The sequence below is a fragment of the Lithobates pipiens genome, unplaced genomic scaffold (genome assembly GCF_037356315.1).
Source record: "Lithobates pipiens isolate NorthernLeopardFrog02 unplaced genomic scaffold, aLitPip1_a1.2 Scaffold_8, whole genome shotgun sequence".
Classification (NCBI taxonomy): Eukaryota; Metazoa; Chordata; class Amphibia; order Anura; family Ranidae; genus Lithobates; species Lithobates pipiens.
The window spans coordinates 470,107,372-470,132,773 of NW_027507903.1; the positions used below are offsets into that span (position 1 = coordinate 470,107,372).

The 25,402-nt window shown below is 48.1% G+C and overlaps 1 long non-coding RNA gene across 1 annotated transcript in view; it reads left to right on the top strand.

Moving 5' to 3' along the window:
• The window catches only part of LOC143963268 (uncharacterized), a 48,268-nt gene that overhangs the window by 14,029 nt on the left and 8,837 nt on the right, over window positions 1–25,402 (top strand). The window contains exon 2 of the long non-coding RNA XR_013270924.1: window positions 13,905–14,012. This is a non-coding gene — a long non-coding RNA (uncharacterized LOC143963268). The remainder of the gene's footprint in view (window positions 1–13,904; window positions 14,013–25,402) is intronic.

The window sequence follows — 25,402 nt, forward strand, 5'->3', positions numbered from 1 at the left end:
TACCCTCCATAGACACAGCTGTGCTCCATACAAGTGTGATAAGTTTGTACCCTCCATATACACAGCTGTGCTCCATACATGTGTGATCAGTTTGTACCCTCCATAGACACAGCTGTGCTCCATACAAGTGTGATAAGTTTGTACCCTCCATATACACAGCTGTGCTCCATACACGTGTGATCAGTTTGTACCCTCCATATACACAGCTGTACTCCATATGCACGTGTGATCAGTTTGTACCCACCATAGACACAGCTGTGCTCTATACACATGTGTGATCAGTTTGTACCCTCCATACACACAGCTGTGCTCCATACACGTGTTATCAGTTTGTACCCTCTATACACACAGCTGTACTCCATTCACATGTGTAATTAGTTTGTACCCTCCATTGACACAGCTGTGCGCCATACACATGTGTGATCAGTTTGTGCCCTCCGTAAACACATTACTACTGCATGTCTGATCAATGATTAATCTGTACCCACAATAAAGTTATACTTACATGTATGTTCAGTCTGAACTCTCCATAAGCACATCTGTTCTCCATACACATACTGAATGTTATCAGTGTGTAGTACCCTACATAAACACAGCTGTAATCAATACACATGTGATCAGCTTGTGCACTCTTTAAACACAACTGTACTCCATACACATGTGTAAGCAGTTTGTACCCACCATACACACAGCTGTGCTCCATACACATGTGAATAGTTTTGTACCCTCCATATACACAGCTGTACTCCATACCCACGTGTGATTAGTTTGTACCCTCCATAGACATAGCTGTGCTCTATACACGTGTGTGATCAGCTTGGGCACTCTTTAAACACAACTGTACTCTATACACATGTGTGAGCAGTTTGTACCCTTCATATACACAACTGTACTCCATACACGTGTGATTAGTTTGTACCCTCCATAGACACAGCTGTGCTCCATACACATGTGTGATCAGTCTGTGCCCTCCGTAAACACATTACTACTGCATGTCTGATCACTGATTAATCTGTACCCACAATAAAGTTATACTTACATGTACCCTCCATACACACAGCTGTGCTCCATACACATGTGATCAGTTTGTACCCTCTATATACACAGCTGTACTCCATACGCACGTGTGATCAGTTTGTACCCTCCATACCCACAGCTGTACTCCATATACACGTGTGGTTAGTTTGTACCCTCCATAGACACAGCTGTGCTCCATACATGTGTCATCAGGTTGTACCCTCCATACACACAGCTGTACTTCATACACACGTGTGATCAGTTTGTACCCTCCATAGACACAGCTGTGCTCCACACAGGTGTAATTAGTTTGTGCCCTCCATACAAACAGCTGTACTTCATACACACGTGTGATCAGTTTGTACCCTCCATAGACACAGCTGTGCTCCCTACACGTGTGATCAGTTTGTACCCTCCATACACACAGGAGTGCACAGGGGGACGACAGAGCATGGGGGGTGGTGGAGAGCACAGGGGGGCAGCGGAGAGCATGGGGGGATGGCGGAGAGCATAGGGGATGTGGAGAGCACGGGGGGGCAGCGGAGTGCATGGGGGGAGGTGGAGAGCACATGGAGTGGCGGAGTGCATGGGGGGGTGGAGAGCACAGTGGGCGGAATAGAGCATGGGGGCGGAGTGCACAGGGGGGGTGGAGAGCACGGGGGGGCGGCGGAGAGCATGGGAGATGTGGAGAGCACAGGGGAGTGGTGGAGAGCATGGGGGATGTGGAGAGCACAGGGGAGCGGTGGAGAGCATGGGGGACGTGGAGAGCACGGGGGGTGGTGGAGAGCATGGGGGTGGTGGAGCGCATGGGGGAGGTGGAGAGTACAGGGGGGTAGGGAGTGTACAGGGGGTGGCGAAGAGCACGGGGGATGTGGAGAGCACAGGGGGCGGCAGAGAACATGGGGGAAGGTGGAGAGCACAAGGGGGTAAAGAGTATGGGTAGGGTGAAGATCACAGGGGGGCAGCAGAAAGAAGCAGGATAGGAAGAGCGGTGGGGGTGGCTGCATATAGACGAATAATTCTCTCCATGGCATCTTCCTCCTGCAGTCATGGAATGCCTGCCTCTCCTCTCCCTTTTGCAGGCATTCAGAGACTGCAGGAGGAAGATGGAGAGAATAAATCTACATGCAGCCCCTCCTTCTATTCAGGTTACAGGAGGCCACACTTGCATTTTCTCATCCTGCTCCATGGTGTCTGCAGCAGGTGTCTGCTCTAGCTCCTCTCCCCTTCATAGTCATGCTCCCCGGCACCGACGGCTTACCTATCACGGAGAAATTGAGGGTGTCTCCTCTAGCTCTTCCCCTTCATGTTTCCGTCCCCCTGGCGTGGATGGCTGAGCTTAACTGGCAGCTGGACGGCCACAGAGAGGCCAGGTTAGTGGCGTTGGCTCAAAGAGCAGCCCAGCTGCCTTGGTCCCCTCAAGGACATGTGCCCGGTTTGTCCTATGGCCAATCCGGGCCTGGTGGTCTGTAGCTTCCGTAAACATAGCTGTACATCATACACATATGTGATCAGATTACATTATCACAGCTATAATTAATACATATGTGTGATCAGATTGTGTATTCCAGCTGTTCTGCATACACATGTGATCCGTCGGTACTTTCTATAAGCACAGCTCTACTCCATACACACACCTCCCAACTTTTGAACTTCAGAATGAGGGACACTTGAGGTAGGTAGTAACCTTACACAGTGTTCTGTGGCAAAGGTGGGCGTGGTCAAACTTCTGACAGTAGGAGGAGCTTAATGGGCATCATTAAACAAAACCCAGGCTTCTTTGTACCTAAAAAATATGCTTTTTAATTGTTTCACAAGCAAGAATCTCATGTATACATATAAACCCCAGCACATTCATTAAAAAAAGGATAATAATAAGAATGCAGGGTTTTGGAGTGCATTACCTACAGAGTGCAGGTTTCTGGGATTAGTTATGTACAGAGTGCAGGGGTCTGGGGTGAGCTATATACAGAGTGCAAGGTTCTGGGGTTTGCTAAGTACAGCCTGCAGGGTTCTGGAATGAGCTATGCACAGAGTGCAGGGTTCTGGGATGAGCTACATACAGAGTGCAGGGTTCTGGGATGAGCTGCATAAAAAGTGCAGGGTTCTGGGATGAGCTACGCACAGAGTGCAGGATTCTGGGAAGAGCTACATACAGATTGCAGGGTTTTGGTATAAGCTATGTACAGGGTGCAGGGTTTTGGGATGAGCTATGTACACAGTGCAGGGTTCTGGGATGAGCTATATACAGGGTGCAGGGTTCTGGGATGAGCTATATGACATATAGATGAGCTGCATACAGAGTGCAGGGTTCTGGGATGAGCTGCGTACAGAGTGCAGGGTTCTGGGATGAGCTGCGTACAGAGTGCAGGTTTCTGGGATTAGCTGCATACAGAGTGCAGGGTTCTGGGATGAGCTATGTACAGAGTGCAAGGTTCTGGGATGAGCTACGTACAGAGTGCAAGGTTCTGGGATGAGCTATGTACAGAATGCAGGGTTCTGGGATGAGCTACATACAGAATGCAGGGTTCTGGGATGAGCTACGTACAGAGTGCAGGGCTCTGGTATGAGCTACATACAGAGTGCAGGGTTTTGGGATGAGCTATGTACAGGGTGCAGGGTTCTGGGATGAGCTATATGCAGGGTGCAGGGTTCTGGGATGAGCTACGTACAGAATGCAGGGTTCTGGGATGAGCTACATACAGAGTGCAGGGTTCTGGAATGAGCTACATACAGAGTGCAGGGTTTTGGGATGAGCTATGTACAGGGTGCAGGGTTCTGGGATGAGCTATATACAGGGTGTAGGGTTCTGGAAAGAGCTGTATGCAGGGTGCAGGGTTCTGAGATGAGCTATATACAGGGTGCAGGGTTCTGGGATGAGCTATATAAAGGGGGCAGGGTTCTAGGATGAGCTGTATACAGGGTGCAGGGTTCCGAGATGAGCTATATACAGGGTGCAGGGTTCTGGGATGAGCTATATAAAGGGGGAAGGGTTCTAGGATGAGCTGTATACAGGGTGCAGGGTTCTGAGATGAGCTATATACAGGGTGCATGATTCTGGGAGGAGCTACATAGAGATTGCAGGGTTTTGGGATAAGCTATGTACAGGGTGCAGGGTTTTGGGATGAGCTATGTACACAGTGCAGGGTTCTGGGATGAGCTATATACAGGGTGCAGGGTTCTGGGATGAGCTATATGACATATAGATGAGCTGCATACAGAGTGCAGGGTTCTGGGATGAGCTGCGTACAGAGTGCAGGGTTCTGGGATGATCTGCGTACAGAGTGCAGGTTTCTGGGATTAGCTGCATACAGAGTGCAGGGTTCTGGGATGAGCTACGTACACAGTGCAAGGTTCTGGGATGAGCTATGTACAGAATGCAGGGTTCTGGGATGAGCTACGTACAGAGTGCAGGGTTCTGGTATGAGCTACATACAGTGGTGTGAAAAAGTGTTTGCCCCCTTCCTCATTTCCTGTTCCTTTGCATGTTTGTCACACTTAAGTGTTTCGGAACATCAAACCAATTTAAACAATAGTCAAGGACAACACAAGTAAACACAAAATGCAATTTGTAAATGAAGGTGTTTATTATTAAAGGTGAAAAAAAATCCAAATCATCATGGCCCTGTGTGAAAAAGTGATTGCCCCCTAAACCTAATAACTAGTTGGGCCACCCTTAGCAGCAACAACTGCAACCAAGCGTTTGCGATAACGTGCAATGAGGCTTTTACAGCGTCCTGGAGGAATTTTGGCCCACTCATCTTTGCAGAATTGTCCTAATTCAGTTACATTAGAGGGTTTTCGAGCATGAACGGCCTTTTTAAGGTCATACCACAACATCTCAATAGGATTCAGATCAGGACTTTGGCTAGGCCACTCCAAAGTCTTCATTTTGTTTTTCTTCAGCCATTCGGTGGTGGACTTGCTGGTGTGTTTAGGATCATTGTCCTGCTGCAGAACCCAAGTTCGTTTCAACTTGAGTACATGAACAGATGGTCGGACATTCTCCTTCAGGATCTCTTGGTAGACAGCAGAATTCATAGTTCCTTTTATCACGGCAAGTCTTCCAGGTCCTGAAGCAGCAAAACAGCCCCAGACCATCACACTATCACCACCATATTTTACTGTTGGTATAGTGTTCTTTTTATGAAATGCAGTGTTCCTTCTACGCCAGATATACTTGGACACACACCTTCCAAAGAGTTCCACTTTTGTCTCATCGGTCCACAGAATGTTGTCCCAAAAGTCTTGGGGATCATCAAGATGTGTTGTGGAGAAATTGAGACGAGCTTTGATGTTCTTTTTGCTCAGCAGTGGTTTTCTCCTTGGAACTCTGCCATGTAGGCCATTTTTGCCCAGTCTTTTCCTGATGGTGGAGGCATGAACGCTGACCTTAACTGAGGCAAGTGAGGCCTGCAGTTCCTTGGACGTTGTTGTGGGGTCTTTTGTGACCTCTTGGATGAGTCGTCGCTGCGCTCTTGGGGTAATTTTGGGCGGCCGGCCACTCCTGGGAAGGTTCACCACTGTTCCATGTCTTCGCCATTTGTGGATAATGGCTCTCACTGTGGTTCTCTGGATTCCCAAAGCTTTGGAAATGGCTTTATAACCCTTTCCAGACTGATAGATCTCAATTACTTTCTTTCTCAATTGTTCCTGAATTTCTTTGGGTCTCGGCATGATGTGTAGCTTTTAAGGATCTTCTGGTGGACCTTACTGTGTCAAGCAGCTCCTATTTAAGTGATGCCTTGATTGTGAACAGGTGTGGCAATAATCAGGCCTGGGTGTGGCTAGAGAAATTGAACTCAGGTGTGGACAACCACAGTTATAGTATGTTTTAACAAGGGGGGTAATCACTTTTTCACACAGGGCCATGATGGTTTGGATTTTTTTTCACCTTTAATAATAAACACCTTCATTTACAAATTGCATTTTGTGTTTACTTGTGTTGTCCTTGACTATTGTTTAAATTGGTTTGATGTTCCGAAACACTTAAGTGTGACAAACATGCAAAGGAACAGGAAATGAGGAAGGGGGCAAACACTTTTTCACACCACTGTACAGAGTGCAGGGTTTTGGGATGAGCTATATACAGGGTGCAGGGTTCTGGGATGAGCTATATGCAGGGTGCAGGGTTCTGGGATCAGCTACGTACAGAATGCAGGGTTCTGGGATGAGCTACATACAGAGTGCAGGGTTCTGGAAGGAGCTACATACAGAGTGCAGGGTTTTGGGATGAGCTATGTACAGGGTGCAGGGTTCTGGGATGAGCTATATACAGGATGTAGGGTTCTGGAAAGAGCTGTATGCAGGGTGCAGGTTTCTGAGATGAGCTATATAAAGGGGGCAGGGTTCTAGGATGAGCTGTATACAGGGTGCAGGGTTCTGAGATGAGCTATATACAGGGTGCAGGGTTCTGGGATGAGCTATATAAAGGGGGCAGGGTTCTAGGATGAGCTGTATACAGGGTGCAGGGTTCTGAGATGAGCTATATACAGGGTGCAGGGTTCTGAGATGAGCTATATACAGGGTGCAGGGTTCTGGGATGAGCTATATTCAGGGCTCTGAGATGAGTTATATACAGGGTGCAGGTTTCTGAGATTATCTATATACAAGGGTGCATGTTTCTGAGATGAGCTATATACAGGGTGCAGGGTTCTAAGATGATCTATATACAGGGTGCAGGGTTCTGGAATAAGCTATATACAGGGCGCAGAGTTCTGAGATTATCTATATACAGTGTGCAGGGTTCTGGGATAAGCTATATACAGGGTGCAGCAGAGGCGTAACTAGAACCTTCAGGGCCTTCAGGTTAGTATGATGGATGGGGGGGGCAATAGAGCGCAGTATGATAGGAGGGGGGTTGTGGAGGGCAGTATGATGGGAGTGGTGACAGTGCAGAGCAGTATGATGGGAGGGGTGGCAGTGGAGGGCAGTATGATGGGAAGAGTGGTAGTGGAGGGCAGTATGATGGGGCATAGTGGAGGGCAGCATGATGGGAGGGGGAGCCGTGGAGGGTAGTATGGGGGCCAGCATGACTAGAGGGGGCAGTATGGGAAGAAGCAAAGTGACCATGAGCGTCCTCGGGGCAGGGAGCATTTCTCCTACCTTTCCAGCGGCAGGAACAGCCTTCAGGTGAGTCCCGGAGTCAGGGGAGGAGCTGGCGGTCCTATGTACGGATGACTGTTTGTCTCTAGACTGTCTATGCAGCTAGTGCCAGGCTGGATAGGAGGGCCAACGGGGCGGCATATAGGAGAACTGATCCTTCTCCTGCAGCCTCTGAAATTCGTCCCTGTACCTAGGACCGCCAGCTCCGCCTCCCAACTTCGCCCTGGGTCTGACTCAACAAGTGCACTCCACTGTGAATGCTGGGCCTCTGCCTCTCTCCTCCTCGTGACGTTACTGGTTGCTAGATGCCACGACTAGCAACCTGTTTGGACAGGGAGCCAGGGGGTGGAAAATAAAGTAAAAAGTGTCTCCGCCAGCCAGGGACCCACCACAGTAAGTGAATGCAAGGGCTATTTTAGGGGGCATCAGATTGGCCCAGGGCCAGGAGGCAATTCCAGGACAATACAGAATGAAGGTGCCCGGGAGCCAGAACAGAACTGCCAATTATGGGACTGTCCCGGGCAACCGGGGACTGTTGGGAGGTATACATATATGTGCAATCACACTGCACCCTTTGGACACAGCTGTACTCCATACACAGGTGTGATTGTTCTTTATCCTCCATAAAGGCATCTGTATTCAACACTCTCCATAAACGCAGCTATACTCCATACACACTTGTGATTGACCTGTACCCACAATAACCACAGCTGTGCCCCATACACATGTGTGATCAGATTGTACCCTCCATAAAAACAGCAGTACTCCATACACATATAGGCAGGTAATGTTTTATGCTACCCAAGTCGGAGGGGTTAGTGTTAATTATGTTTCCCGGTTCTTTCTTGGTGGGCGTTCCTGGGTTGGACCCACTGGTTCTGTGCATTATACAGTAAAAGGGAAAGGGGTCTGGGCCTCATGGAGAACTGCTGTCTCCTATGACAACTGAACTTTGAACAGTCAATAGAGATCCATACACATTACAGTAACCCGTTATAGATTTTCTCTCACATCATCTAGTATCCTTCTGTAGATGTTTACTCATGAGCTCCCAGACTCTCACTAGACTTCAAGATCCCAGACTTCACTGGATCACTTGAGCTCTTCCACAGCAAAATCCATTCTCCTCAAATGTCACCCCTGCTAACCCACTGGGTCCCTGGCTTGGCACTCTGCTGCAGCTTTCCCACCTGTTCAGCATCCCAGGCTAGTGAGTAAGGCTGCTCTGGTACTTCTTCAAAATTCCATAACTGGCCTCTGATAACCGGAGTGGTTGCCCCTTAACCACTTGCTTACTGGGCACTTAAACCCCCCTCAGTCCCAGACCAATTTTCAGCTTTCAGTGCTGATGCACTTTGAATGACAATTGCGCGGGCATACAACACTGTACCCAAATGAAATTTTTATCATTTTTTTCCCACAAATAGAGCTTTCTTTTGGTGGTATTTAGTTACAGCTCGAAGTTTTATTTTTTGCTAAACAAACAAAAAAAGATGCAAAAAAAATAAAAAATCATGTTTTAATAGTTTGTTATAAAATTTTGCAAACGGGTAATTTTTCTCCTTCATTGAAGTGCGCTGATTAGGCGGCACTGATGGGCTGCATTGGTGGGCACTGATAGGCTGCATTGGTGGGCACTGATAGGCTGCATTGGTGGGCACTGATAGGCTGCACTGGTGGGCACTGATAGGCATAGTTAAGGCGGCACTAATAGGCACAGATAAGGCGGCACCGATGGGCACAGATAAGGCGGCACTGATGGGCAAAGATGGGCACAGATAAGATGGCACGGATGGGTGGCATGGATGGGCACTGATAGGTACCACAGATAGATGGGACTGATGGGCACTGATAGGTGGCTCTGATAGGTGGCACTGCTGGGCACTGATGGGCGGCACTGCTGGGCACTGATGGGCGGCACTGGGGTGCAGCACCTTTGAGGCAGATTGTGGGCACTGTGGGTGGCACTGTGGGTGGCACTGTGGGGTGGCACTGTGGGTGGCACTGACGGGGGGCACTTACTTTTGCTTTTACTTTTACTTCAGGATGGCACTGCGGGAGGCAGGTGGGCACTGGCAGGTGGCAGGTGGTCCCTTGTATTGATGGCCGTGATCGGGACCCCCCCCCCCCCCCGGTTCGAAATGAAAAGTGCTAATTTTAACGGCTAATATGCAAGATACTGTCCTAAAAAGGGTTTGGGGACCTGGCTCCTGCCCCAGGGGACATGGGTCAATGCCTAAAATGTTTTTAACCACTTGCTTACTGGGCACTTAAACCCCCCTCAGTCCCAGACCAATTTTCAGCTTTCAGCGCTGATGCACTTTGAATGACAATTGCGCGGGCATACAACACTGTACCCAAATGAGATTTTTATCATTTTTTTCCCACAAATAGAGCTTTCTTTTGGTGGTATTTAGTTACAGCTCGGAGTTTTATTTTTTGCTAAACAAACAAAAAAAGATGCAAAAAAAAAAAAAAAAAATCATGTTTTAATAGTTTGTTATAAAATTTTGCAAACGGGTCATTTTTCTCCTTCATTGAAGTGCGCTGATTAGGCGGCACTGATAGGCTGCACTGGTGGGCACTGATGGGCTGCATTGGTGGGCACTGATGGGCTGCACTGGTGGGCACTGATAGGCATAGTTAAGGCGGCACTAATAGGCACAGATAAGGCGGCACCGATGGGCACAGATAAGGCGGCACTGATGGGCAAAGATGGGCACAGATAAGATGGCACGGATGGGTGGCACGGATGGGTGGCACGGATGGGTACGGATGGGCACCACTGATAGATAGGACTGATGGGCACTGATAGGTGGCACTGCTGGGCACTGATGGGCGGCACTGCTGGGCACTGATGGGCGGCACTGGGGTGCAGCACCTTTGAGGCAGATTGTGGGCACTGCTGGGTGGCACTGCTGGGTGGCACTGAGGGTGGCACTGCTGGGTGGCACTGTGGGCTCTGCTGGGTGGCACTATGGGCACTGCTGGGTGGCACTGTGGGCACTGCTGGGTGGCACTGACGGGGGGCACTTACTTTTATTAAGTGGGGCACTGCAGGGGGCAGGTGGGCACTGTCAGGGGGCAGATGGTCGCTAGCAGGGCTGGCCGTGATCGGGACTGATGTCCCGATCACGGCCGCCGGTGATCGGCTTGTTTTTTTTTCTCCTCGCGCTGTCAGCGCGAGGAGGAATAATAGCCAATTACCGGCTCCGTTCTATCACATGATCAGCTGTCATTGGCTGACAGCTGATCACGTGATAAGGGGTCGGGATCGACCCCTTGCACGGATCGGTGATCAGGCGAGTCTCATGGACTCGCCGATCACAGAGCCCCTCAGGGGGCGCGCAGGCCGCTCGTACACGGGACGACGTCAATAGACGTAGTCCCGGAAATGTAGGTCCGCGCTAATGCCGTCATTTGGCAATAGCGCGGATCCCAAGTGGTTAATGGCGACTGTGTCTTTTTTTATCTCTGACCTTGATCCTCACTTGCCTCTGGTAACAGGAGTGGCCATCTCATGTGGCAAGTGCTTCTCCCTCACTGCTGGCAACCCCATCCAGTGGAACCTCTGCAACTTGGTTGGGCTTCCAGCCGAAAGCCCAAAACCCACGCTGCTTTTCTCAAGCCTGAATATGCCTCAGACAGCCTAGCAGCCAGGTTCTCCTGGGATAGGACTCAGGCTTATGGCCTAGCAACCCCTAACAAACAGGCTCTGCCAGCAGGCCAAGGGATTAAAGAAACCCCTGACAATTTGCTGAGACAACCCATCCACTCCTAGTCTGGATTCACTATGCCCTTATCATTCTAATGCCACCATGTGACAGAAGAAGGAGGCGCATCAAATCCAGCATTAGGGAAAAGTCAGGGAATCCTCCCCTAACAATTAGCCAGGCTAGTTACTACCTAGCAAACTAAATTTGTTAGCAACCCTGCTTACAACCAGGGTGCTACACCTACATAAACCCAGCCGTACTCTACACATCTATGAAAGATCTGTAGCCTACAAAAACTACTTTGATCCATACACATGTATGATCTGTCAGTACTTTCCATATACCGTATTTATCGGCCTTAAAATCAGGGAAAAATCGAGGGTACGTGTTATATGCCGATCCCCTGCCGTTTCTAAGCTTCTCTGCCATTCTCGGCGGCTTTTGGCTATTTTCGGCCGCACTCGGCTGTTCTCAGCTATTTTCTCACGCAGAGCCGCCGAGAACTACCGCAAATAGCCAAAAGCCGAGCACCGCCGAGATACGCAGGACATCCGCTCTTTATCTCGGCAGCGCCATTTTTAAATGGCAAATACACTGACGAGGCTGCAAATGACTAACAAGGCTGCAATGCAAGGCTGCAATGAAAGGCTGCAAATGAATGACAAGGCTGCAATGCAAGGCTGCAAATGACACTGACAAGGCTGCATTAATGGGCATTAAAATGTACGTTTTTTTCCTTAAACTTCCCTCCTAAAAGTTTTTTTCTTACGCCGATAAATACGGTATACAGATTTACCCCATACACATTTGTGACTGGTCTGTATCCTTTATAAACACAGCTGTGCTCTCTACTTGTGTGACTAATCTGTACCTTTTTATAAATACCCTTTTCCCATATAAGGACCCTTTTTAAATGATTGCTCTGTATTTTATGTGAATACAGCTGTACTCCATACACGAGGTGAAAGCACCAGACACTTCATAACACACAAGTATGAATACAAAGCCAGTTAGTGATGTCCAGTTATCTGTTCATCAGTCACCTGTGGTCACAAGTCAATTGGATTTTTTTTTTTTGCAATGGTTAGTATTAGACCTCCATTTTTCCAGTGTTCCCTCCCTGCCTCCACCTGACCCAATATCATTCTGCAAGTCATCAATCCCATTTTCCTGCTCATTTACTTCTCATCAACAGAGCATTCGGCTGTGTTTGGCTAAGTTGTCCATCACAGTCTCACAATAACCTTTCTGCCATACATATTACATACCCAATTCCTTCCCGAATTTGCATGTAAAAAATGAAAAGAGAATGAAACAGCCGCCGGCCACAGAGAAGTAATTATATAATTTGTATTGCAAAGTGGGGCTACTGCACAAAATACTTCAAGATTAATGCCAGAACCACTACTTCAACGTAGACAAATGACAGCCGAATTTTAGACAAAGCTGTAGAGAAGTATACCACCTTTAATCTACATTAATAAAAAAAATTAAAACAAGCATTATCAACTGGATTAAATGCACTTCAATATTGCCAATGCCAGTTAGGAACTATTAGAAGTTGGACAGAGGGTGGCAATGTATGAGCATATAGAACATATAAGGAATGAGACCAGGAACATTATCAGTGTAAAGAATAATATAAAGTGTATGGATGGTGAGCCCAGGGACGTTATCAGGGAAAAGGGATAATATAAAGGAGATAGGAGATCAGTCCAGGAGCATTATCTGGGGTAAGGGATTATATAAAAGGGGCCTGTGGGTGAGTCCAGAACATTATCAGGGGTGAGCGATAATATATAAGGGATAGAAGGAAAGCCAATAAAGGGGATGGGAGGTGAGTCAAGAAACATTACAGTGGGTAAGATATAATATATTGGGGATAGGAGGTGAGCCCAGGGAGATTATCAGGGGTAAGGGAAAAAATAAAGGGGATAGGAGGCATTTGCAATCTCAATTAAAGCGGATGTTAACCCATTCTGTAGGCTTGTACCTACAGGTAAGCCTATAATAAGGCTTACCTGTAGGTACTATGAATATCTCCTAAACTTTCAGGGGTTAGGAGATATTCACACATCATGCAGCCAGTGATGTCACTGGTGCATGCACTCTGAAGGAACGGTATACCCGTGCCATTCCTTCAGAGCTTCATGCCATGGTAAGTGACTCCCGTGTGCATGCACGGGAGTGACGTCATTGCGGTGCAGCCAAACCGATGCCTGGAGGACATGAATCTGGAAGGAAGACCGAGTGAAGATGGAAGCGTCTTTGTGGTTAGAGTGGTTGGAGGGAAACTTCAGAATGGCAAAAATGTTTTTATTACAAATTATGTGAGCAGACTGCAGTTCCTCTTTAAGCAGCAAAGCCCACATGGACTGTGTACTGTCTGTTCTGTAGAATTATATACACAATTTCTAACAGTGGGCATGTCCAGGAACCCAGTGGCATGTGGGAACTCAGAGGATTGTGGGAAAAAGAGTTAAAGGAGTCTGATGCAAACATACATATTGTATCTCTCATGTGGGCACTTGATGCCACAGGCCTTCAGCTGGTCAAATGTTGAACTGGCAGTGCCAATGTTACACATTCTGGAAAGGCGAGTGTAATTCTGGACAAAAGTAAACGTGCCCACCTTGACTGGTCAACTAACTTTGAGCCAGGCCATGGTTGTCCTATGCAGGTCGGTAAGTGGCGGGCAGTGGCAGAGCAATTAGCATTGGTCAGGAGGGCTAGGCAAAGTTGGAAAGTTTACTTTAAATGTGAATGATTTACATAATTATCCATAGATTGCTAACAAAATTAACTGTCTCTAGGGGGTAACCGTGTGAATGTTAAGAAACATGAAAAATAATTTCTGGAGTTTTCATTTGCTTCTGGTCTGGATACAAAGAGTGATACTGATAATATATAAAATTAAGAGTATTGATTATTGTAATGAATATGCTGTTATGAATAATATATTTCTATGTTATTTTTCCTAATTAAACCACTAATGTATGTGTGCACAATACTTTAGTATGTATCAAATTTCATAATATTAATATGTATGCCTTTTTTTTCCAACAGTCAAGAACGCGGTGAAGTATAACATGTACGACGGGACTAGAAAAAGGAAGTTCAATAGCCAGTAGGCAATTCCATCTCGTACTTGCATCAGAGCATGTGTTGTTTTTGGTACGTCGGAACAGCATCCAGACGAGCGGTTTTCCTAATAGGAATTTGTTGTGTCGGAAAAATATAGAACATGTTCTCTTTCTAGGTCTGTCAAAGTTTTCGACATAAAAAGTTCGATGGGGCATACACACGGGTCGGAATATACAGTGAAAAGCTCCCGTTTGACTTTTTCTGTCAGAAATTCCGACCGTCTCAATTTTGGTCCCATCTGACCAGAGCACCTTCTTCCACATGTTTGCTGTGTCCTCCACATAGCTTCTCGCAAACTGCAAACGAGACTTCTTATGGCTTTCTTTCAACATTGGCTTCTTTCCACTCTTCCATAAGGTCCATATTCGTGGAGTGCATGACTGATAGTTGTCCCGTGGATTCTCCCACCTGAGCTGTGGATCTCTGCAGCTCCTCCAGAGTTACCATGGGCCTCTTGGCTGCTTCTCTGAATAATGCTCTCCTTGCTCAGCCTGTCAGTTTAGGTGGACAGCCATGCCTTGGTAGGTTTGCAATTGTGCCATAATCTTTCCATTTTTGGATGATGGATTGAACAGTGCTCCGTGAGATGTTCAAAGCTTGGGATATTTTTTTATCACCCAACCCTGCTTTAAACTTCTCCACAACTTTATCCCTCACCTGTCTGGTGTGTTTCTTGGCCTTCATGATGCTGTTTGTTCACTATGGTTCTGTAAAAAACCTCAGAGGGCTTCACAGAACAGCTGTATTTATACTGAGATATAGGTGTAGGCCATTTACATACCTTTTGAAGCCTGACCTGAAAACTACCAGGATGTTGCTAGGACTTTGCTAAGTGAAGCCCAGCTATTACTGTTCACCTTCACCAAGACAGGAGTGAGCGCTTTCTCTGATTTCCCCTGATGTAGTATCTCTGAACTCAATTTGAGAGCTCACTCCTGTGATAGTGAAGGTGAACCGTAATAACTGAGCCTTTTTATGCAACATCCTAACAATGTCCTAGGAGTTTTCAGGTCAGGCTTCATGAGGTACGTAAATGGCCTACACCTATAGCAAGGGAATTATTCAACCTTAGTCAAAGCTGCACAGTTTGTTTTTCTCTACAAAGCCCCCCTATCTGCATAGGCATTTTTTTTGTGAAGATGGACTAACCCTTTATTTTTCTAGTTTGCTATTCTATAAAGGTAGTATAATGGAAAATAATGTAAGAAAGAAATAATTCTGGGTTTGGCCAATCATTTTTGGCATATAAATAATTCATGGTTTGCATAATGGCAGAGGTATATCCATTGTCGAAATACATTGTGCTAATAGGCGTCCTCTTTCTTATCTCAGAAAGTTGGGAGGTATGGCAATATAGGTCTAGTAACCTCCCATAAAAATTTTTATTGGACATGGATGTCACAAAAGTGACATCTGTTTGGTTCTGCTCTGATTCTATTAACAGATCCCCTAATGATCAGACTGGACAAGGACCCCGTGAAAGGGGCCTATAAGTTTCATTCCACACATAGTGGTGAATCACCCCATCCCCCTTACTCTGGATAGTAAGGACAGGGAGATTTGAGTTACAGCCAGACTGATCAGGTGACCTTTCTCCTTGTTAAATGATATTTGTTCTGGACTTTGCCACCCGGGACTCTCCTTCTGATTGGCAGAGACACAGCAGTGGCACCATTGGCTCCCGCTGCTATCAGTTAGCCAACCAGGAGAGAGGGGGCAGGCCGGACAGGGGGCTCCATGTCTAAATGGACACAGGGAGCTGTGACTCGGCTCGGGTGCCCCCATAGCAAGCTGCTTGCTGTGGGGGCACTCAACAGGAGGGAGGGGCCAGGTGAGCCGAAGAGGGCCACGAGAAGAGGAGAAGTTGGGCTGCTCTGTGCAAATACACTACACAGGGCAAGTAAGTATAATATGTTTGTTACTTTTAGAGGAAAAAAAAAAACAAGACTTTACAATCACTTAAGTACTTAACGTGTTTACAATGATTTGCTATGCCAATGAAATACATGATAGTGATACTACACAAGTATGTTAAAATGTTACTAAACCCAGGACTAGGGATGAGCCGAACCCCCCCCCCCGGTTCGGTTCGCACCAGAACTTTCGAACGGACCCCAAATTCGAACGAACTTTAGAACCCCATTGAAGTCTATGGGACTCGAACGTTCGAAATGAAAAGTGCTAATTTTAACGGCTAATATGCAAGATACTGTCCTAAAAAGGGTTTGGGGACCTGGCTCCTGCCCCAGGGGACATGGGTCAATGCCTAAAATGTTTTTAACCACTTGCTTACTGGGCACTTAAACCCCCCTCAGTCCCAGACCCATTTTCAGCTTTCAGCGCTGATGCACTTTGAATGATAATTGCGCGGGCATACAACACTGTACCCAAATGAGATTTTTATCATTTTTTTCCCACAAATAGAGCTTTCTTTTGGTGGTATTTAGTTACAGCTCGGAGTTTTATTTTTTGCTAAACAAACAAAAAAAGATGCAAAAAAAAAAAAAAAAAATCATGTTTTAATAGTTTGTTATAAAATTTTGCAAACGGGTCATTTTTCTCCTTCATTGAAGTGCGCTGATTAGGCGGCACTGATAGGCTGCACTGGTGGGCACTGATGGGCTGCATTGGTGGGCACTGATGGGCTGCACTGGTGGGCACTGATGGGCTGCACTGGTGGGCACTGATAGGCATAGTTAAGGCGGCACTAATAGGCACAGATAAGGCGGCACCGATGGGCACAGATAAGGCGGCACTGATGGGCAAAGATGGGCACAGATAAGATGGCACGGATGGGTGGCACGGATGGGTGGCACCGATGGGTACGGATGGGCACCACTGATAGATAGGACTGATGGGCACTGATAGGTGGCACTGATAGGTGGCTCTGATAGGTGGCACTGCTGGGCACTGATGGGCGGCACTGCTGGGCACTGATGGGCGGCACTGGGGTGCAGCACCTTTGAGGCAGATTGTGGGCACTGCTGGGTGGCACTGCTGGGTGGCACTGTGGGTGGCACTGCTGGGTGGCACTGTGGGCACTGCTGGGTGGCACTGTGGGCACTGCTGGGTGGCACTGACGGGGGGCACTTACTTTTATTAAGTGGGGCACTGCAGGGAGCAGGTGGGCACTGTCAGGGGGCAGATGGTCGCTAGCAGGGCTGGCCGTGATCGGGACTGATGTCCCGATCACGGCCGCCGGTGATCGGCTTTTTTTTTTCTCAGCGCGAGGAGGAATAATAGCCGATTACCGGCTTCGTTATATCACATGATCAGCTGTCATTGGCTGACAGCTGATCACGTGATAAGGGGTCGGGATCGACCCCTTGCACGGATCGGTGATCAGGCGAGTCTCATGGACTCGCCGATCACAGAGCGCGCCGCGCGCGCCCCTCAGGGGGCGCGCAGGGCGCTCGTACACGGGACGACGTCAATAGACGTAGTCCCGGAAAAGGAGATCCGCGCTGTAGCCGTCAATTGACTATAGCGCGGATCTCAAGTGGTTAAAAATGGCCGTTTTGGCGGGAGCACTGATTTTAATGACGATTAAAGTGAAAAAAAAGTGAAATATTCCTTTAAATATGGTGCCTGGGGGGGGGTGTCTGTAGTATGCCTGTGAAGTGCCACGTGTTTCCCGTGCTTAGAACAGTCCCTGCACAAAATGACATTAACCGGAAATAACACCATTTAAAACTGCTTGCGGTTTAATGTTATATCTGGTTCCTGCAATATGGTTGAAAATCATTGAGAAAAATGGCATGGGTAGCCCTCCCTGCCCATTACCAGCCTTTTTGGGTCTTGTACGCATATTAAGGGGAACCCTGTACCCATATTAAAAAAAGGAAATGCGTGTGGCCCCCAGGCCGTATATACTCAGAACAGCAGTATACAGGCGGTGCAAACAAGACAGGGACTGTGTAGGTTTGTTGTGTTACGTTGAATCTGTTTGTAATTTTCAACTGGTACATTTTTAAAGTGTAGCTCCAGTCAAAAAAACTATTTTTAAGCTTTTTGGAAAACATAGGGAAGGGTTATCACCCCTGTATAATTTGTTTTGTCGTCCATCTTTTTTCATCTCACTTGCTGTTGTCTCCTTCCGTTTGCAAGTAGGAGATGTTTGTAAATTGGATGTTTGAAAGTAGGGGCCTGCCCTATATGCTCTGCAGAAATGGCGGAACAAGGTGTTGGTTTTGCCACAACATTGTAAGCCCTCAAAGTGACTCTTGGTGGGCGCTGGAGCGCCCTGCTGTGAATGATTATATCAAGAATTGTAATTACATGCCATTGTTGAACAGTGGTAGAAAAATTGACCTTTGTTGGTTGTGGTGCTGGTGCCACAACACTATAAGTCCTCACCGTTACTCTGGGTGGGCACAGGAAGGGGCCTTCCTGTGAAATATTATATCAAGAATTGTAATTACATGTCCCTGTTAAACAGGGGCAGAAAAATTTGGCCTTAAGGACTGGTGCTGGTGCCACCACACTGCAACCTCTTCCATATACTCTAGTTTTATTGCAGGAATTAGCCCTGCTGCAAAGCATTGCATCAAAAATTGTACTTAAACGCCCCTGTTAAACAGGGGCAGAAAAATTTGGCCTTAGGCACTGCTGCTGGTGCCACCACACTGCAACCTCTTCCATATACTCTAGTTTTATTGCAGGAATTAGCCCTGCTACAAAGCATTGCATCAAAAATTGTACTTAAACGCCCCTGTTAAACAGGGGCAGAAAAATTGGGCCTTAGGCACTGGTGCTGGTGCCACCACACTGCAACCTCTGCCATATACTCTAGTTTTATTGCAGGAATTAGCCCTGCTGCAAAGCATTGCATCAAAAATTGTAATTAAACGCCCCTGTTAAACAGGGGCAGAAAAATTGCGCCTTAGGCACTGGTGCTGGTGCCACCACACTGCAACCTCTGCCATATACTCTAGTTTTATTGCAGGAATTAGCCCTGCTGCAAAGCATTGCATCAAAAATTGTAATTAAACGCCCCTGTTAAACAGGGGCAGAAAAATTGGGCCTTAGGCACTGGTGCTGGTGCCACCACACTGCAACCTCTGCCATATACACTAGTTTTATTGCAGGAATTAGCCCTGCTGCAAAGCATTGCATCAAAAATTGTACTTAAACGCCCCTGTTAAACAGGGGCAGAAAAATTTGGCCTTAGGCACTGCTGCTGGTGCCACCACACTGCAACCTCTCCCATATACTCTAGTTTTATTGCAGGAATTAGCCCTGCTGCAAAGCATTGCATCAAAAATTGTACTTAAACGCCCCTGTTAAACAGGGGCAGAAAAATTGGGCCTTAGGCACTGGTGCTGGTGCCACCACACTGCAACCTCTGCCATATACTCTAGTTTTATTGCAGGAATTAGCCCTGCTGCAAAGCATTGCATCAAAAATTGTAATTAAACGCCCCTGTTAAACAGGGGCAGAAAAATTGGGCCTTAGGCACTGGTGCTGGTGCCACCACACTGCAACCTCTCCCATATACTCTTGTTTGATTGCAGGAATTAGCCCTGCTGCAAAGCATTGCATCAAAAATTGTAATTAAACGCCCCTGTTAAACAGGGGCAGAAAAATTGGGCTGATGGCATCAACCAGAACCAGAAATGTTCTTCCAACATATCAGCGGAGGAGGAAGAGGATAGACAATCAACATAACAGGACAGTCACTCAGCATCAGCATAGGCAGTCTTGAAGGGATGTGATATTTAAAAAAAATTATTCTGTTACATCAGCTTCAGGTGCTTGGTAGCTGTGGGTGATCCAAGACTGATTCATCTTGATGAAGGTCAGTTGATCAACTGATTCGGTGGACAGGCGCACCCTGTGATCGGTAACAAAGCCACCAGCAGCACTGAAGGTGCGTTCCGAAAGAACGCTGGATGCAGGACAGGCCAGTAGCTCAATTGCATACTGTGCAAGCTCTGGCCAGTGATCCATCCTCAAGACTCAGTAAGCCAGAGGATTTTCGGTGGGAAAGGTGTCCAAGTCTGACCTTGCCCCTAGGTATTCCTGCACCATGTAAATTAGACGCTGGCGATGGGTGCTGGAACCGATCATACCTTGGGGCTGCGGACTAAAAAATTGTCTAAAAGCATCAGTCAGACGGCCACCTTCTCCACTGCTCCTTCTGACCGATGCCTCAGCAACACGTTGTCCAGGACCAGGAGTTTGTAACCTCCCAGTCTCTGGGAACGCGTTGCACAGACCTTTCTGCAAGGCCTCCCGGAGATGTCTCATCCTCTGCTCCCTGGCAAGATAAGGTCGGCAACCTTACCCTAGTACCGTGGATCAAGGAGAGTGGCCAGCCAGTAATGGTCCCTCTACTTGATCCGAAGAATACGAGGATCCTTCCGCAGGCTTTGCAGGATCAGGGAGGCCATGCAGCGTAGGTTAGCTGAGGCATTCAGTCCGGAGTCCTCTGGGTCACTAAGGACAACATGATTCGCAGCTACCTCCTCCCAGCCACGTACAAGTCCACGTGTTTCTTGGGACTGTAAATCATCCCTACAAGACTTCTGCTGCTGCTGATGCTGAGTGCCAGCCTCCACCTCCATGCTGACACAATCATCCTCCTCCTCCTCTTCCTCATCCTCTTCCTGTGTGATGGGTGGCACAGCAGGAACACTGTCTGGATAAAGGGGGCCTTGAGAGGCAAGGAAGTCCTCCTCTTCCTGCCTCTGTTCTGCCTCAAGTGCCCTGTCCATTATTCCACGCAGCGTATGCTCCAAGAGGTGGACAAGAGGTACAGTGTCACTGATGCATGCACTGTCACTGCTCACCATTCTTGTGGCCCCCTCAAACGGTGACAGGACAGTGCATGCATCCCTGATCATGCCCCACTGGCGTGGTGAGAAAAAACCGAGCTCCCCTGACCCTGTCCTGGTGCCGTAGTCGCACTGGTACTCATTGATGGCCCTCTGCTGCGTGTGCAGCCGCTGCAGCATGCCCAATGTTGAGTTCCATCTGGTGGGCATGTCACATATAAGGCGGTTCTTGGGCAGGTTCAACTCCTTTTGGAGCTCAGCCAGCCGAGCACAGGCATTAAATGATCGGCGGAAATGCACACAGACTTTCCTGGCCTGCTTCAGGACATCCTGTAAGCCGGGGTACCTGCCCAAGAACAGCTGCACCACCAGGTTAAGGACGTGAGCTACACAGGGCACATGGGTCAGTTGTCCCTGTCGGAGGGCGGAGAGGAGGTTGGTGCCATTGTCGCAAACCACCATTCCTGGCTTAAGCTGGCGTGGCATCAACCACCTCTCGGCCTGCCCCTGCAGAGCTGACAAAACATCCGCCCCAGTGTGGCTCCTGTCCCCCAAACAAACCAGCGCAAGCACGGCATGGCATCGTTTTGCCTGCGTACTTGCGTAGCCCCTGGAACGCCTACGGAGCACCGCTGGTTCTGAGGACAGAGCACTGGAAGAGACCATGGAGGAAGAAGAAGAGGAGGGGGTGGAGGAGAGAGGTGTGTCACAACCAATAGTAGCATTTTGGAGGGTGGTGGCGGAACAACCTCCAACACTACTGCACCTTGTCCTGCATCCTTCCCAGCTGCCAGAAGAGTGACCCAATGGGCCGTGAAAGACAGGTAACGTCCCTGTCAATGCCTGCTGGACCATGAGTCAGCGGTAATATGCACCTTACCGCTGACCGCCCTGTCCAGCGAGGCAAGGACATTGCCTTCCACATGCCGGTAGAGAGCCGGAATCGCCTTCCGTGAGAAAAAGCGGCGTTTGGGGACCTTCCACTGAGGAACCGCACATTGTACAAACTCACGGAAGGGGGCCGAGTCTACCAACTGAAAAGGCAGCAGTTGAAGTGCTAGCAATTTAGCCAAGCTAGCATTCAACCGCTGGGCATGTGGATGGCTGGGAGTGAACTTCTTTCGCCGGTCCAGCAGCTGGGGCAGGGACATTTGCCTGCTATAATCGGATGTGGGTGTACCGCTAGCAGAGTTCCCGGAAGCACTTGGCTGTGACACACCTAATTCTACACCTTCATTCCTCTCAGAGCAGGTTTCAGAGAGGACTGAAGGTCTAGTGGGGTTGGAGATGCCAGCTGATGAGGAGCAAGGAGAGGTCCGCTTTGTTCTTTGGTGTGGGTCTTTGAGGTACGCTTGCCAACGAGCTGCATGGCAGGTCAACATATGTCTGGTCAAGCATGTGGTGCCCAAGCGGCTGATGTTTTGGCCACGTGAGATACGCTTGAGACATATGTTGCAAATAGCAGCGGTGCGATCTGATGCACTCGTCTCAAAAAAGGCCCACACCAAAGAACTTTTAGAATAACGCGAAGAGGCAGCGCTCTGCACAGGCGGAGCTCTGCGGTGTGATTCAGTCGGTGTGCTGCCCCTAAGCTGGCCCCCGGACATGTGGACATGTGCCTCCTCCTCCTCCTCCTCCTCTCTCCTTCCAGGCACCCACGTGGAGTCAGTGCCCTCATCATCCCCTCCCTCTTCATCGCTGTAGCAAACCTGGCAGTATGCTGCAGCTTGTGGAACATGACTGCCAGATTGCTGTCCTTCTTGAGCATCCCCTCTCTCTGCGCTCACGCTACTGCCTTCCTCTAGCTGAGTGTCATCATCAGAGCCCACAAAACACTGGGCATCCTCCTGGAGCATGTACCCAACACTGTGTTCAAAGAGTTCAGGAGACTCCTCAGGAGGACGTGGTGGGTCTAGGGAAGGAGTCACTGATGATGACATTGAGAGGAGGGAAGACGATGCGTTGGCAGCTGCTTTGCTAGTACCCTGAGACTGGGTGAGAGAGGATGAGGAGGATGAAGAGGGCTTGGTCATCCACTCTACCAAGTCATTGGCATGTTGCGGTTCAACATGTCCAGCTGCCGAAAAGAAGGACAAGCGTGTCCCATGGCCACGTGCTGATGACAATGCACCGCGTCCACGACCAGCACTGTTGTCTCTAGACACAGAGCCTGCTTGCCCTCTTTTATCGGCTCGCGCCTGTCCGCCTCTCCTTGCTGGCCTTCCAGACATGGTAATGGCCTGAAGGGAGTTGGGTAAAAAAGCAGTTGGGTAGTGTATATTGTGCTAGAGGCACACAACACCCACTAACTCCTGCAGATGCCTTTATTATAGAACACCAGAGATAAAGGGGTATATACAGATGTATACTGTGCTGTGCTGGAGGCACACACAACTTCCAATAACTCCTGCAGATGGCAAGTGGTTTCAAATAGAGAAGAGCTATGTAGGTGGATATAGCGGTATGTACTGGGTACAGAGCACGCAGACAGCATGCACTATCTCCTAACACTACTGACTGCAAGCTCTATTATAAAAGATAGATCACTAGCTATATAGGTGAGGTGAATATAGTGGTGTATACTGCGGTCAGGACACGCAGACAACAACCACTACACAACAGCAAGATCAAAAATCGTCCGAAAACGATCGGTGTGTACTGTGTTGAAGGTACACAGAACACCCACTAACTCCTGCAGATGCCTTTATTATAGAACACCAGAGATAAAGGGGTATATACAGATGTATACTGTGCTGTGCTGGAAGCACACACAACTTCCAATAACTCCTGCAGATGGCAAGTGGGCTCAAATAGAGAACAGCTATGTAGGTGGATATAGCGGTATGTACTGGGTACGGAGCACGCAGACAGCACGCACTATCTCCTAACACTACTGACTGCAAGCTCTATTATAAAAGATAGATCACTAGCTATATAGGTGAGGTGAATATAGCGGTGTATACTGCGGTCAGGGCACGCAGACAATAACCACTACACAACAGCAAGATCAAAAATCGTTCGAAAACGATCTGTGTGTACTGTGTTGAAGGTACACAGAACACCCACTAACTCCTGCAGATGCCTTTATTATAGAACACCAGAGATAAAGGGGTATATACAGATGTATACTGTGCTGTGCTGGAAGCACACACAACTTCCAATAACTCCTGCAGATGGCAAGTGGGCTCAAATAGAGAACAGCTATGTAGGTGGATATAGCGGTATGTACTGGGTACGGAGCACGCAGACAGCACGCACTATCTCCTAACACTACTGACTGCAAGCTCTATTATAAAAGATAGATCACTAGCTATATAGGTGAGGTGAATATAGCGGTGTATACTACGGTCAGGGCACGCAGACAATAACCACTACACAACAGCAAGATCAAAAATCGTTCGAAAACGATCGGTGTGTACTGTGTTGAAGGTACACAGAACACCCACTAACTCCTGCAGATGCCTTTATTATAGAACACCAGAGATAAAGGGGTATATACAGATGTATACTGTGCTGTGCTGGAAGCACACACAACTTCCAATAACTCCTGCAGATGGCAAGTGGGCTCAAACAGAGAACAGCTATGTAGGTGGATATAGCGGTATGTACTGGGTACAGAGCACGCAGACAGCACGCACTATCTCCTAACACTACTGACTGCAAGCTCTATTATAAAAGATAGATCACTAGCTATATAGGTGAGTTGAATATAGCGGTGTATACTGCGGTCAGGGCACGCAGACAATAACCACTACACAACAGCAAGACCGAAAATCGGCCGAAAACGATCGGTGTGTACTGTGTTGAAGGTACACAGAACACCCACTGCTTCAGACGCCAACACACTACACAAGGCCGCCGCGCTGGCGGCCTTATATAGTGTGGGGCGTGCACTACACAGCCTGAGCTATGATTGGCCACAGGCATCCTGCCTGTGGCCAATCATGGCTCTCCTCGCTGCTGGCGCTGCGATTGGCCAAGCATGCGGGGTCACAGTGCATGCTTGGCCAATCATGAGCCAGCAATGCACTGCGCCATCGCAGTGCATTGTGGGCCGTGAGCGCCACACGAATTTGGCGCGAACGGACCAAAATGTTCGGACTTCGCCGAACGGACGAACAGCCAATGTTCGAGTCGAACGTATGTTCGACTCGAACACGAAGCTCATCCCTACCCAGGACCCTGCATTCACTATATTTGGTCTCCCACAGTATACTGAACATGGAAATGCAATTATTTTAGTAAATATAAACTGCTAAATACCTTTTCTCCTCAACAGTATATAGCAGTCTTGTGACATCAATCAGTGTTTTGCTGAGCACTGGTTAAAGATTGTAGGAGGAGTTTTCATTCTCTTCTGACTGTCCCATGAGGCTACATGACTCCTGACCCTTTGTCTGGAGAGTGTTGATTGGCCCTGAACATGGACTGAGCAAGTGCAGAGTGCCCCCAAGGCTCTGTACTATTAGGAGATGGATTGGGACAGTGGAAGAAGAGGAGGGTTAGAGAAGACAGGATCAAACAGCCTTTTTACACAATGTGCAAGATTAACCTCTAGGTTCCACAGTGAGTATAAACATGCTTTACTGCATATACAGACTGATTTTACGGTTGTGGGTTTAGTAACACTTTAAGGGAAAATAA